General features: G+C 35.5%; 1 pseudogene; it reads right to left on the bottom strand.

The window, feature by feature from the left end:
* Window positions 1–12,137: 12,137 nt before the first annotated feature.
* On the bottom strand, window positions 12,138–12,791 carry LOC149140568 (polyadenylate-binding protein 2 pseudogene; annotated as a pseudogene).
* Between the last annotated feature and the right edge of the window lie 4,031 nt (window positions 12,792–16,822).

Genomic DNA, 16,822 nt, shown 5'->3' with positions numbered 1-16,822 from the left:
CAAAACCTGTCTATCCAGACAGGAGAAATCAATAAACTAAAGGATGAACTCAAAGAATTACGGCTTATGAAGTCTATATCAGACAGTTCACACACAACTGAAACAAACAGACTCAAAGGCCAAGTGGAAATGTTGAAGAAAGAACTCACAGATTCTTTCATAGGAAACAAGTTGGGTTTAGCAAAAGAAATTCTATGGGAAGAAATCACAAAGGCAATCAAGGAGATTTGGCCCTCCATTAATATAATATTCAATCAAAAACATCTCTTGGAGAAAGCTCAGGAAGCAGTGGAATCCATAACTAGGTAGCTGGAGGATATGCCAGAGACTGCCTCTGATATAATAAGATTTCTAAATTCCAAGGATGACTATGAGCTTGAGGAATTAAGGATAAGTGACAAAACTACAACAATATTAGAAGTAAAGAAGATTATCACTAAGAGAAATCTCAACCTTCAGCTACAAGAAAAGTGCAGCAATGTTAACAACGGTTCAAATATTCTTCAACAAAATTGAGCCTTTGATCAGCAAAGGTTTACCTTCTATGATGGTTATTAATGATAAATTGATTCCAATTGAGGATTATGTCAAAAAGTTAACAGGGGTGGGAACCCATGCAGCTTCAGTAGCCAATACCAAAGGATCAACAACACCAGCTCTCATAGTAAAAACACTCAGGGATTATTTCTTCATCCTGGATGAAATCAAGCATATATTTTTGCTAAAACCCACTTTTACTAAATATACCGAGATGGATGAAACCTATAGGAGGGTAACAACTATTTCTATCCCAGATAAGAAATGCTGGGAAGAATTAATATATTTACTTAATTAAGGATTATTGAACAACATTCAGTTTTTCAGGGAACAGTCAGCTAGCTTCAACCACTTTTCAACTTTTTCAGTGATAGTCATCAAACATCACAACACCAAAGCAGTGCCAGATCATTAGACAGTTTTATTTTTGATTGTGTAAATAACCTATTTTTGTAAAAGTAGTTTAGGGTATTTTTCATCCTGCTATTGTATAAATAACTCTCTTCACAAGTTGTTAAGGGTTGCACCTTGAAGAATCATTTATAGATAATTGATGTAATTAATCTTTCTGGATCATTAATACGAAGCAAAGGATTCTGAATTCTGTTTTGCACAGTTTGTGTTTCCTGTAAGTGTTTCCAGTGTCATTCATTATGTTTTTCTTCATATACTTGTGTCTTGCAGAGATAACTAGGTAGGAGTAATTATATTTCAATCTATTCCTATAAGATTTCTGAAGTGATAATCTATAAAGAGAATGAATTAATGGACTGTTTGTTTAATTAATTCCCTCAAAATTAATAAATCATCAGCATCTTTTGTAAGCTCATGTGTATTTTCTAAAACTTGTAAACATAGTTTAAAGGTTTTCATACTTACGATTATCTAGCTTTCAATTTGAAAATTGTGGCAATCATATTACTTTTATGTTTCTGCTCATCATCTTAAAAGCTATTCCACTATGTAAATATTTATAGCAGCCCTCTGTTGAGATATTGATATTATTCAAGAGGTTAGACACATCAGTTCTATATCTATTTCATCCATTGGTCTCCCAAATAAAAACAAAACCCCCAAAACATTTATCTTAGATTCTTTGGCATAATAGCTGACCATTATTATCTCAGAGGTACAACAACCCACCATGACATGCATCATGTCACCTTGTCCATCTTGGTAGACCTGAGCACCCTAACTCCACTCCTACTAGGCGAGATATCTCTGCTGTGCCGATTGTCTGTGACCCCTGAATCCTAAAGTTTAATGGGAGAACATCGTCTACATACAATATATGTTCTGGTGGCTGACCCATGCCATCTCCTCGAACCAGCTCCTAACAGAGAATGTTAATCATCCTGTACCCCTATGCGCAACCAACATGCCAAAACAAACAATGGATTATGATCACAAACCACCTGGCCACTAGTGTCAACTAGAGCTCCCCTAAGGAATGCATGCACTCAGGCATGGGGTTGACTACCTCATCAATGCCATAGCCATCCCACATGTTTTATATCAGATAGGAAGCCCTACTTGGATCCCAATGCCAACTTGGGCCTCCAACACCCTCAATGTCTGAGAGCTCCCACTAAGATTTACTCCGAACTACGACCATCTCCATGAGTCTAGCCCACTCCACCAGGTACCAACTCATAATCTCTCGCCATCCAACCCTAAGAGAGGGATCAAATGCACAAACTCTAGCACATAGAACAAGCCTAACACACGGATGTTACATCTTGTGCAACTCTGACCGTCTCATCCCACTACCCAGGTCAACACATGAGATTTGACGATGTAGCTATGTCTGTCTCCCCAATGGGAAAAGGAGACCCAACAGTTCTGATAACCTGGTCATCCCCTTTGGTATGTCTAGACAACTCCATCTCTCTCAATCTAATGCATAAGGATGGGCTGATAACGCTTTAGATCCTATCAGTGTGCCTCTAAAGTGAACTGTGCTCAAATCCCAACATGCGGTATCTATGTTGCCCCTCATCATTAGCTATTCCAAAGGATCGTTGCACATCCTACTCCATCATGGGCTCCACATGAGCCTCCAACTCTTCCTCCCTAAACAACCCAACATGCAAGACATTCTCATCCGTTAGTTGTAGGTGACTGTCGTCCAAGAACTATGTCATAGATCTGGATGCCTTTGCATCTATTGGCTCCTCATCAACAATGGGGATGTTTCCTAACAGCTCATGAAAGGATGGTTCTATGGGTGTATGCTCTACTTTCTCCCCCAAGGTGTCAAATGGTTCTATCAAAGGGGCCTCCAACAATAGTGACTCTTGTGCCACACTAGGTATACCAATGTGATCCTCACACTCCCGCGTGTCCTCTACCTCATGTTCAATCTCCTCCTTAGGCCCCTGATGTCTGAGACTAGATATCCACTAGCAAAATCATCTCCTTGACTCATCCTCTAACTGTCTCTGGCCTGCCTGCTCCTTTCCAGGAGATTTGGTGCCCTGATTCTTTTGACTTTCCCCACATAGTGTGGATAGTTGTACTCCCACAGCTTATGCACCTCTAGTGTTTATGTTGTAAGGACAAGGATGGATATGGACTAACACCTTCCTCAACTGAGCCAACCTCTCATCACTCCAGTGGATTCCACCCCAAAATCCCTACATATTGAATCTCCCTTGAGCCATGGGTAGTGTACAGTGAAACTCGTCAATGCGCATACATGCCCATTGGGGGATATTTATTGAGAAAAAAATGACATAATATATTGGGGGGATATATAGGGGGTAGAGGGTTTTTGTATTGGTAGGTATAAAAAGTGGATCCCAAAGTTAATGAAAAAAGATAAAGGGGTATTTAAAATGTTAATGAAAAAATGGATACCTACAATATGTAGTGAAAGTAGGGGTTTTTAAATAAGATTTTAAGTGATAAACCAATTAAACAAACAGTGCAACAATGGAAAATTAAAAACATTTAGCAAACAACTATGAAACATTGTAATATTAGAACTACTGAGCCATATATTATGAAATATGAGAGCATGAATATAATATATAAATGGAGTAGTGCACTTGAACTTGTCTCAAGGACAAGCTGGACCAAACCCAGGTGGTAGAATAGCTGGAAAGATGATTGTTCAACAGTTGCTCTACTATGCTCTGTGTTGTCCCAGTAAACTGTTGATCTGCTGACTTCGGCCTACTGGAAAGTGCCCAAAAACTGCCCAAAAAATACTACCTTTTTAGCCTTAGACTCCTTGGACAAAACTCAGAAGGGAATTTCTCTAATTTTGACTTTGGATTTTCAGCCTCTTGGGAGCTGCTCTCTGTCTACTGCTGCCAAATTCAATTCGTAGGAAATAGCCTGCAAATCCACCTAGAAACACCCCTCAAATGTTGCTTTCCCGTATACTATTTGATCCCTTGCTTCCCAGATGATCCTTGACCCTGATGGCTACTCAATTAAGCCCCACGAATTTGTTTTTGGAGGCCACCGCGTAGTCTCTCTGCCCAGAAATGTATACTTCTGCGTGTACTAGCTAGCTAGCTGCAAAACACTGATAAAATACCCTTAGTCCTCCACCTTCCTTACTCTCGAAAACTCCCAACAAGTGAGGGCCCTCTTGGCTGGCTAAATCAACTTCTGCGTATTTCTAGCTACCCAGAAAACACACAGTCCCTTCCTCTACGTGGTTGGATGAGCTGTGAATCACTGTTGGAAACTTCTGCAATCTCTGTCGAACAACCTCCCTAGGGCGGGCACAGATGGCCCCCGAAAGTACAGGTTGAATCTTCCATGCGGAAGACTCATGGCTAAATAGTGGGTAGACTTGCTAAGCAGCAGAGCATACAAGAGTGAGTTTGTTTGTCAAATATTCAAAATGAAAACAAAATGAGAGCTGGTCTCTTTTTATAACTCCTTGGGCCCCCTTAGCCTCATGTGGGCCCCTCCATCCACCCATTCGATTTTCCCTCCAAGCATATCGAATGGCTAATTCGAACTCCAATGTGGGTGGCCCCCTTCAAGAATACATAGAAGAATATACATAATAAACGATATAACTATATTGCATTCATGAAGAATACAAACATTGAAATTCTATATGTATTCTTCATTCTTTCAAAATTTCGATCTATGTATTCTTCATTATTACAACATAATTATATTATTCATTATGTGTATTTATTATGCATTCTTCATTATTATAGTATAGTGATATTTTAGAAAAGTGTGGTTCTATATTATCTTTTTTTACAACGCTAGATTTTTCCTAGGGGCCAACCCACACGTTGGATGGAAGAACCAAATCTCAATCTAAGTGTTCTTCATTATTACAATATATCTATTTTTAGAAAAGTATAGTTCTATATTTTTTTTCAACATTAGATTGTGCCTAGATTGGGGCCAACCCACATGTTGGATAGAAGAACCAAATTCCAATTTATGTCTTCTTCATTATCATAGTATATTTATGTTTCAAAGAAGTTAGGTTCTACATAATTTTTTCAATAATATATTGTGCCAAAGTTGGGGCTAACCAACATGCTAGATGGAAGAACAATTTTCCCAACAACGGGATGTTGTTACCAGGAATATGTGAGACTTAATCGAGCCTGGGTGCCTCTTGGGGCAATGTAACCCCCCACAATTAGCTCCCACTATCAACCCCTACCCATGAGATAAGAACCTGAGACATGATAGGGACTAAACCCCATAAAAACCAACTAATTTACACCTCATGGATTCAAAATTTGGCTCTACATATTTTTCTCGATATTTGTTTTAGGATTTTCCATTGTGAATAACTTAGTCAAATGAATTGTTATTGTGTCTAGGTTTAGGTATATTGAAGGAATAAGTGATTGATTTATAGTCTTTCGCATGAAAATGATGAAGAAGGTCACATGCATACTTATATGGATGAAGATAAATTCCTTTCTTTGTTTGCAATACTTGGAAGCCAAGGAAATACTATAAATAACCTAAGTATAACATTTTAAAAAAAAATAGTAGTTGAAGTAGCAAGGTCTAGCATGGCTGGGATCTGCATTTATTGAGTGACCTTGGCATGCATTTCTCTAAGGGTGACGTCCTCTTCTCCAATTTCTTGTAGCCTTTTCTTCATCACCTGCAAATCTCTCACTAATGTCAATTTCGATGTCTTATGGTTCATGCTCTGGAATTTCCCTACCATACACTTCATGCTCCTCGTCCATTATTAGCTCATCTCCTAGTGTTTGGTAACATTATGGTGTTTAAGTATTTCTATCGTATGGAAATGGGTATATATATTTTTTATGAACATCATTGATGGAAGTATATGTTTTCCAAGGCCAACGTGGATGGATGGAAATTCATTAGACTAAATGTTGTGAAGCAAGTTGAAAGGTCATGTACCTTGTGATTATGGACCTTGGGGTGGTGTTTGTTGGTCTGGATCTCCTTTGAGTGACCCTTTTGGGAAATTGCTAGGGTAGACAGTGGGAAATTTCTGAGGAAGTCTCCCATACTTGAACTGCTCAACCCTGCTATGCCAGAATCCCCTGACCATCACAAAAGGAACCTATCCTGCTAACATCGTGACACTCTGGTCATGAATGACTGCCTAGCATGCTCGTACCAGAACCTCCTCTCCCATAACTCTTGGCCATAATCTATGCGATGATCGAGGCTATGCCAATCTTGCCAAAGTGACTCAATAGTGCCAGCGCCTATCACTCCATGGCTAGCCCAAATCTTGAGCAACAATCTACCTTGTCCTATATTGAGGACTTCGGTGATCGCCCATGTGTTCGCATGTGAACAAATCAGTCTGCTTATTATCCCGACCATGCTCACTGAGGAGTGGAGTATCCCACCAATCCATTGGATCCCTAGATCCCATAACCATACTGGAGGTCCACAAACCCCAATCCTCTTTGTTTGTCACTGTGATATGCTACTAGTTGTTGGGACCCCTTTGTGCCCACTCTCTGCCTCCTATAGGTATCCAATAGGTAAGCACTAAGCATCAAGAACCGGTGCCACAAATATCTAGTTGTTTTGTGCCGGCCAAATCACACAACGAGATTTGTTATCCCAGCTCTTGATGATGTGCTCAAGTACTTCCAGAATCCTAGGCATCATCCTGCCAACAAGGACTACTGTCCTCCGCACCTCATGCTCCCCTAATGCCTCAAGCTGTCCAACTAAAAAAGCACCTTGTAACACCCTCTCAGTCACCTCCCCATGTGTGAACCTAGGGGTGGAACATATGCTACCTCGAAAATCAACCATGCCATCCCCAAGTCTATAAACGTTAACTCGTGCACCTACTAAGTGTCTCAACTAGAGAGTCTCATCTCGGCCCATGACTCATGATGTCTCATCCAAGTGCCTAGGGTGAGTCCCCCATGCCTTGCTGCTTGAATGGAGAGTGTCAAAATGAAAAAACCAAACTCTCTACGATTGTAAGCAACACTTGAGGATGATGGGTGGGTATGTCCCAAAGAGTATGATCAAGTGTATGCCAGAATGCTCAAGAGTAATCCTACAGATGACCCTCTCTCCGCCTTTGAACTACTGATAACTCCCTCGAGGCCCTACCTCCACTAAACATGGTGTCCCCAAATGCTTGATAATGTCCTCATCCTTCCTAGGTGAGTTGCTTCCAATGGTACACCTACTATCCCTATCCATAAGTCTCCATGGAGGGAAAGCTCCGAGAGCCTGTTGCACCGCATTATGTGTCAGTACATACCACCAAGTACCTCCGCACTCCATGAAATGCCACTATATGCTGCAACCTATCCATGTACACCACTAGATACCCCCAACTACGGCTATTCCATTATGCTTTGATTTTCCCTCCAGGCATATCGAATGGCTAATTTGAACTCCAATGTGTGTGGCCCCCACATTCCACTAGCAGCTAAATAAAGTCGATTTTGCCCCTAAGTCCCTAATTCGAAAGTATGGGGCCCTCTTCCTTAGTCAAAAATGTGCAAAATTGTGTAGCAGCACCCTATTACTAATGTGTTTGAGAAGGTACATGACACATAACCATTTTCCGCCAATATTATATCACAACCACCCATGTTGATGGCATGTAGATGGGTTTTTAATAGTCTCCCATCTAGAGTTTGGCACTTTTAACATCTACTGCCACATTTTGTCATATCTCTATTAATGATCATGATTTGAAAGTTCTACATCAGGTGTACAAAATAGTGAATTTGTTCTACCACTCTCTTACGAATGAAATTGTGAGTGCTACCACTATTAACTAGGACTATAACTTTCTATGCTTTATGTAGCTCATGAGTTTCGAGGTTTATGGAGTTGAAATGACTAAGGATGAGTGTTAGTGACCTTATCTTGTAATGCCAATGTTTCTTCACTAGTTATGTATTAAATCAAGTTTTGATTGGTCTTATCAATTTGGAACAATTTATGTTCTTTACACACATGACCTAAAACATATTTTTCATCACAATTATAGAAAATTTCATGTCTTTGGTATTTTTCTATTTATGTTCAAGACAACCTTTGTACTTTTAAGAGATGAGTAAGAGTTCTTCTTGGTGAATTTCCTTGGGGAGAATGGGTGTGGAGTTCTCCTTAGTGACTTAGATTTCCCTATACAAGTGGTTTATTAGCTATACAACAAGCACCATAATGATAGATAGGCATCTGCTAAGCTTCCCACTGACCACACAACCATAGACACACAATCTAGTGGACTCAAACACAAAACATAGCGAACAACACCCAAAATTTCACATGAATTTCACAAAGAGCATTGCTCAACAATTTTCTCCATGACTTCCTTTGCTTCCATATCTCATGCTCCATAGTTCCACATTATTCGTGCTAGTCTCAAACACTCTAAAAAACAACAACCAGACCAACCAAGATGTAGAATAAGAGCTCAATTAATAATAACCTCACAGAATACTCTAATATGTGTAAATATACTTTCATCTTCATTCCTTCATTTTCAAAAAAGGTGCAATCTCTCTTGATTTCTCAATCTGCTTTCTGCTCTTGAAGCATACTATGTTCCCCTCCACCATTTATGCCACCATCTTCAACGCTTATTTTCTTTCTTTAAGATTCATCATCTACTCATCCATTCCTCTATCATCAAGGGAAGATGGGCGTCATCCCATGCCCCTCACCACTACGTCAAATCTCATAATTAATTTCAAGTGGTGGGGGCTCAATCAGGTCAGAACAACTCCAATAATAACTCCAGGAAATTTCATGAATTTTCAAACAAGCAAGCTCCATATTCCCTCAAAACTATGGATTTTTGGTGTCCTCTCCTCAGTCTCCATTTAAGTTTGCACTTAATTCTTGAGATTATAGTCTAGCTGCTTTAGCCAGTCATGACTCTTACATTAGTAGTACACAACTATTTATACAAAATATAGGGGTAACGAAAAAAATTGTTGCAATGTTCAAGTACTCAAGGGGTCTTGGTCATAAGACAAATAATCAAGTAGATATATATGGTCTCTAGCAGGGACTTGTTAGCCAAATAAAATAAAGTCAAGACATTTATTGTTATGGGAGATTGTCACCTAATCCTACATCATCTCGTCAAAGGCTCCCTCGTAAAGGAGAAATATATGAAAAACATCATGAAAGGAATCAAGAAAATTGTGGAATATCTCCCATCCAAATCATATTTCCATGTTTCTATAGAATTCAACAGAGAAGTAAACAAGTATGCTAATGAGGGGCATAAATTAAAGATAGGTGAGTTAAAGATTAGAGGCCAAATCAAGTCTAATATAATTCCCTAATGGAAGATTAAGTCTATTTCAAAAATTCCTTGGTAGTGTTGTGTGTTGTAAATTTGTGTTTTGATGGGGCAGTATTGTAAGCTATTCACCTACAAGGCTGCTCTTTTATTGCTTAAATATATTCTCCTCAAGAAAATTTTGTATTTCTATAAGAAAGGAGCAAACAATTAGATTTTTTTATGAATTTGTTGCAAACCAAACACATAATTATATAATACAAATACTTTTTTCTGATTAAAAAAAATCTCCATACGATGAGAATCCAATATTTCAAGGGAGCATGCCCAAATCCCTTGAATGGTGTGCACACGCCCCTCTTTAATGAGACTAATGTAGAGTTTTTTTAAATTCATCATGACTTATCGCAACATGCATAGCCATTTTCCCCCAATTATTATTATTATTATCCATTTTTAAGGTCACGGCCAAGCCAGACACCAAATTTGTGTATGAGACCCCCTTGTTTGTGGGACAAGGGACCCACCTCCGTGCAACGATTTGACTGCTAAGTCTACGAAGGCATACATACTCTACCCCCCTATAGTTTTGAACCTATGACCTCTTAGGAGAAAACACATACTCTTAACCATTATATCACAACCACCCATGTCAATGGCATGTAGATTGGTTTTGAGATAACAATCTCCCATCTAGAGTTTGACATTTTGACATCTACCTCTATTAGATATCATGATTTGAAAGTTCTACTTTGGGTGTATAAAATAATGGATTTCTTTTACCACTCTCTTATGAATGAAATTGTAAGTACTACCACTATTAACTAGGACTAACTTTTCGGTGCTTGATGTAACTCATGAGTTTCAAGGTTTGTGGAGTTGAAATGTTTGCGGATAAGTGTTAGTGTTTCCATCTTGTAATCCCAATTTTTCTTCATTATTTATGTCTTCTATCGAGGGTTGATTTGTCTTACCAATTTGAAAGAATTTATGTTCATTCCACCTATGACTTGGAGCATATTTTTCATCACAATTATAGCAAAGTCCATGTCTTTGATATTTTTGCATTTATGTTGGAGACAACCTTGTATTTTAAAGGGACAACTACTTGGTGAATTTTCGTTCGGAGAGTGGGTGTGGTGAATGAATTCTAGCGTTTTTTAGCATTAATCACCATCTCTGCATCTAGGATCCTCACAATTGCTCCTAACCATATAACAAGACATTACAAATTCACTTATTATTGAATCTCCTTCTTGACGCCACTAATGAAGCATTCTTTATAGAAGGAATCAGCGTTAAGTTCTTTGTATGGATGGTTATTTCTCAAATGATGCTCTAAAGTTGATTATTGAGTGAATATGGTGTAAACTGATAAGTTTCCCTAAATAATGAGTCTCTTTGTTGAATTCTTCATAACATTTTTAACAAACTAACTTTAGGAAATGTAGCCGAAATATATGTTTGTCATCCCACCATTTACATCATTTTGGATCTAAATATAAAACCCCCATCGTAATTTTCATCATATCATTAGTAATACATTCAAGGGAGAATCAATCTTGGTGTGGCTCAATGTGTTGTCAACCCCTATGTTGTTATTCTAGTATTCCTTGAGCTAGACTACTTGATAGATTATATGTATCTATCACATTTATCTTGTTTATCTTGCTAGTGGTCTCCATTGCTCTTCCCAAACAACCCCCCACCCTCCTCTCTCTTCCCCCCTACATAAATGATTCAAACCTCACACATCACAGGGCAACTAAAATCACCTCAATTTCACTTCCCTATGACATTCGAGTGACCATACTTAGAAACATCACCATTTCATGTATAACTTTCAATTAATAAATCAAGTTCATAATTCAAATCAAAGTTTAATCCACATTTAAAGATACTAGTTCAAAACTAGTAAATACTTTTGTGATCAACCACACTCAAACTAGAAATTCAAAATAATACATATAAAAAACAACCTTACTACTTTATGGTTTAAATCCCATAAATATTGATGTTAGACATCAACCATATTCAATTTTACCAAGTTAAAAAATTAAATAAACAAGCTTACTGCTTAGTACGTTATAATTTAAATCATATAATTTAAATCATATAAATACTTCTTTAAAACATCTATCAAACTCAATCTATCCATTCAAAAAATTACATATACAAAATAATCTTATAATTACCTCATTTCAAGTACTAAAATTTAACTATTCAAAACATTAATTACACAAAACAACCTTACTATTACACATTAAAAAGAAAAACCATACTACATTTGGGTTTACCAGATTTTGTAAATACTTTTCTATAAAACATCAACCATGATAATATCTACTAATTTAAAGAATTACATATACAACATGTCAACCATAATCAAATCTACCTATTTAAAGAAATACATATACAACACTTCATCATTTCCTCATTGTTCACATATACCTATTCAAGGAATTACATATACTACACTACCTCATTGTTCACATATCGTGAATACTTCTGCAAAACATTTAATCTACCCATTCAAAAAAAATTTACATATACACTAGAATTTTGATTTTAAAAAGTTCAAATATTTGAATCCTGATGTCTCCTCAAACATTACAAATGAATGCATTACAGTAACACTGTTTACTACATACAAATCAAATTAGTAACACTGTTTACTACATACAAATCAAATTTCCAATCCTGTTTCCTCGAACATTAGCATTACAGTGTAGACCACTCTCAATCTCTACCAAATGAAATCAAAAGTGAATGCATTCCCTAAATCTCTTACCAGAGAATCCAAAAGAGAATCCAGTCACAACAATGCAAACCAAATTATGTCCTCACAGACCAATCACTGCTTTGATGACTTCCATTAATAATAATAAGGCCTATAGCGTATGGGGCGCCTGTATCTTGGCATCTTCCCATACCCATACCCATAAACGGGAGGGGGGGCGTAATAATAAGGCCGAGCATAGGGATTGAACCTTCGACCTCGATAACGGTGCTGCCCCATTCCTGGAACATTTGTCCTTTTCGCTGTAATCTTCAGCTGGCGATTATGAAGTTCAGAGTTATTCAGACGAAGTGCATTTTGAACAGAGACAGCGTCCAGAAATTCAACATAAGCAAACCCTTTTGGCTGACCAAACTTGTCAGTTTTAATAGTAACATTGTTAACTGTCCCGCATGACTGAAAATGACGCTGCACTTCCTCTGGAGTGCAGGAGTAATCAACATTTCCAACAAAAATAGAACGCGAATCCGCTTCTTCTCTGCTCGCTTTATCCACAACCCCTGAAGTAGCAGGGTCTGGCACGGCGGGGATCTGCATTTCTTGAGCGATCTTGACCTGCATTTCTCTCAGGGCGGCTGCCTCTTCTTCAATTTCCTGTAGCCTTTTGCTCATCACATCCAACTCTTTCTCATTAATGCCCATTTCGGTGTCTTCTGCTTCATACTCTATTTCGGTGTCTTCTGGTTCATACTCTGGAATTTCCCCGCCATACACTTCATGCTCCTCCATTGCTAGCATGTCTCGGGTAACTTTGTCGTGTGCAGGTCTTTCTACAATATGGAGATGAGTTTATATGGTTTTAATGAACACCATTAATGGAAGTATTTGCTTGCCACGGTAACTTTGTCGTGTGCAGGTCTTTCTACAATATGGAGATGGGTTTATATAGTTTTAATGAAAGTATTTGTTTGCCACGGCCGACATGCATGGATGGAAATGTTTTTAAGCACACTGAAAGGCCGTGCGATTTGTCAAGGTGGTGTTTTTTTGGTAAGGTTGTGCACATGTCATAATGGATGTTATTTCTTTTCCCTGGTTTCAAATTCCAGTGAGATAATGGATGTTATTTCTTTTCCCTGGTTTCAAATTCCAGTGAGATATTTTTAGTTCTTTCACTACCTTACTTCAATAAGTTATCCCTTCACTATATATATATGAGAGCTTGTAAAATACCCAAAATTAGTAACTTGGAATATCAATTTATAATCAAATAAAAAAAATATCTAAAATGAATACACAAAATAAAGAAATGCGGACTTTTATTCTTTTAAAATATCAAAATGAATTAAATTAATAACCAAAATAAAAAGGCAATAAAAGACATTAATAACCAAATTAAAAAAAATATCTAAAATGAATACATAAAATAAAGAAATGCGGACTTGTACTCCTTTAAAATATCAAAATGAATTAAATTAATAACCAAAATAAAAAGAGCAATAAAAGACATTTACAAAGTGATAAACATCTCTAAAAAATCACACACCTAAATTAAATTAAATATTAGGTGATTCAATGAAAATGATCCAACAACCTTAAAAAATGACATGCCTAATATCATATATATATATATATATATATATATATATATAATATGCTACCCCATGCTTAGGGGGCTAAGGCTGCAACTCTAAAACATATCCATAGAGTGAGGAATGCTCGGTACTAGTGCTTTAAAATATTGAAGTACTAAATTGATAATGTCAAAAGGCAATAAAAGACCTTGATGAAGTGATAAACATGCTTAAAAGATCACACACTTAAGTTAAGGGTGAGGGATTCCATGAAAATAATCTAGTTTTTGAACAAGTTAAAACGGAACATAACATAAAAATTAATTACATTTCTATATTTATGGTAGTTAGATATATGTTAATACTAAACTATTAGTTTAGATTCAGACCAAATTACCAAGTTTCAGAAGGATCAAATCCCTTGTCACTCTAAAAAAAAGTCTGTATCTCAAGAGATTTAGTCTCTCTAGGAGCTTAGAAAATAAGTAGTTAAATGGATCTAGGTTGGTTTTATTATTGATTATAATTATAACTATTAATTTTTTATTTTGTATTTTATTTTATCTTATTTTTTTTATGTAATTAGACCAAGTTAAAATGTTTCATTGATAATTATCATTATTAATTTCTTTATTTTATTTTATTTTGATCTAGTCAAAATGTTCACAGAGCATTATAACATCTCTACATACTGGGTTGGAGAGAGCCCCTCTAGGAAATTGTTTTTAACATTTTATTATTTTTTAATTGAGCCCACATGTAAATGTTTATAAGCATTTACACCAAAACATCTCCCCTGGCTTTTAACTTTTAGACTTAATTTAAAAAATGTTACAAAATAAAATAAAATTAAAACAATAAAACATGATATTGGCCCAAAGTATTGTAATAAACCCTATTTACAAGTTAATAATATCCATGGTTGAGAATCTTGTTATATTGTATGTTTATTATAAGTATTAAGTTTTAATTTTAAAAATGCTATAAATTAAATTAAAATAAAATATTTATAAAAATTTGTTGATTTTGAACTGAGTTGTGTTTTTTGGGTATATGGTATTGATAATGAAATGAGTTATGGTTTTTGGGTATATATTTACATTATATTATGTTAATTTTCTTAATTTAGTTTAATTTTTATTTTTAGGTTTTTTTTATTCGTAAAAATGTTAAATGTTACATAACAACATCTCTCTCAGCATAAAAATGTTATAAAATTAATTTAAAATAAAATATTTATAAAATTTGTTGATTTTGAAATGAGTTATGGTTTTTCGGTATGTGGTATTGATAAGCCATAGTATTGGCTCATGGTAATGCAAGAAAGCCTTAATATTCATGGTTATATTGTAAATATTAAATTTTTATGTGCTTATTAATTAAATTCAAATATGGTTTTGGAATTATTATTTTAATTTCTTTGGTAAAATGAATATTAATTTATAACTATTATTTATTTGTTATATTTTAATATGATATGTATATTGTGATTTTCCTTTGTCTAAAAAAGTGTTCCTAATTTTATTAATAAAAATAAAATTACAATATAAAAAAATAAATTAAAAAAATATCTACATCTAAACCCGACACATCTACTCTGCACTGAGAGCACCTCTTGATGCAATAGAATTTATATTATGTTTTTTTAGACATGGAATTATATTATTAAAGAGTATTATATTTCTAGGAAATTTGGTCTTATAAGTTTTTTAATGCTATGTTTACGCAGGGGCTAATGTTTAATCTCTATAATGGATCCATAGAGAGAGGAAATGTCTAGTACTAGTGCTTTAAAATATCAAAGTGAAGTAAAGAACATTGAGAAATTGATAATCAAAATCAAAAGGCAATAAAAAAAAACATTGATGAAGTGATAGACATCGTGAAAAGATCATATACTTATGTTAAGTGTTAGGGGAGTCTCTGAAAATGATCCATCGAAAAGATATTAATGTCATAATTATTCAACAAGTTAAAAATAAAGATAACATAAAAATTGGCCACATCATTACATTTATGGTGGTTAGAATGTTAATATTAAATTATTAAATTTATATTAAATTTTAATTTATGTATTTTTATTACGAAAGGTAATTATATTTCTGGAAATTTTGGTTATATATATGTGTGTTTTAAGCTATGCTTAGCCAGGAGCTAATTCACATGTTGGATGGAAGAATGATTTATTTTTAGAACAAAACATCTTATGATTTGTCTTTAGAACGAAACATATTTACTCCCTATCAAGTCTCAAGTTCATATCTCACAGGGAGAAGCTAAGGGTGGGACCCAGTTGTGGTTATTACATTGACCCAAGGGGCATGCAGGCTCGATCGAGTCTCACACAATCTTCATGACAACATCCCATTATTGTGAAAAACATTCTTACATCCAACATCTGGGTTGGCCCCAACATAGGCACAATCTATTGTTGAAAAAAAAATAGAACCATTTTTTTATAAATATAAAGTACACTATAATAATGAAGAATACATCTAGAAGAATATACATAATAAACGATATAACTATATTGTATTAATGACGAATACAAACATTGAAATTTTATACGTATTCTTCATTCTTTCACAATTTCGATCTATGTATTCTTCATTATTACAGTATAATTATATTATTCATTATGTGTATTTATTATGCATTCTTCATTATTATAGTATAGTGATATTTTAGAAAAGTGTGGTTCTATATTATCTTTTTTTACAACGCTAGATTTTTCCTAGGGGCCAACCCACACTTTGGATGGAAGAACCAAATCTCAATCTAAGTATTCTTCATTATTACAATATATCTATTTTTAGAAAAGTATAGTTCTATTTTTTTTTTTTCAACATTAGATAGTGCCTAGATTGGGGCCAACCCACATGTTGGATAGAAGAACCAAATTCCAATTTATGTCTTCTTCATTATCATAGTATATTTATGTTTCAAAAAAGTTAGGTCTACATAATTTTTTCAATAATAGATTGTGCCAAAGTTGGGGCTAACCAACATGTTGGATGGAAGAACAATTTTCCCAACAAGGAGATGTTGTTACCAAGAATATGTGAGACTTAATCGAGCCTGGATGCCTCTTGGGGCAATGTAACCCCCCACAATTAGTTCCCACTCTCAACCCCTACCCACGAGATAAGAACCTGAGACATAATAGGGACTAAACCCCATAAAAACCAACTAATTTACACCTCATGGATTCAAAATTTGGCTCTACATATTCTTCTCGATAATTTT

The sequence above is a fragment of the Pinus tabuliformis genome, chromosome X (assembly GCF_031772625.1).
Source record: "Pinus tabuliformis cultivar Carrire ecotype Pingquan chromosome X, CPIR1, whole genome shotgun sequence".
NCBI lineage: Eukaryota > Viridiplantae > Streptophyta > Pinopsida > Pinales > Pinaceae > Pinus > Pinus tabuliformis.
This window is presented reverse-complemented; position numbering and strand designations above follow the sequence as displayed.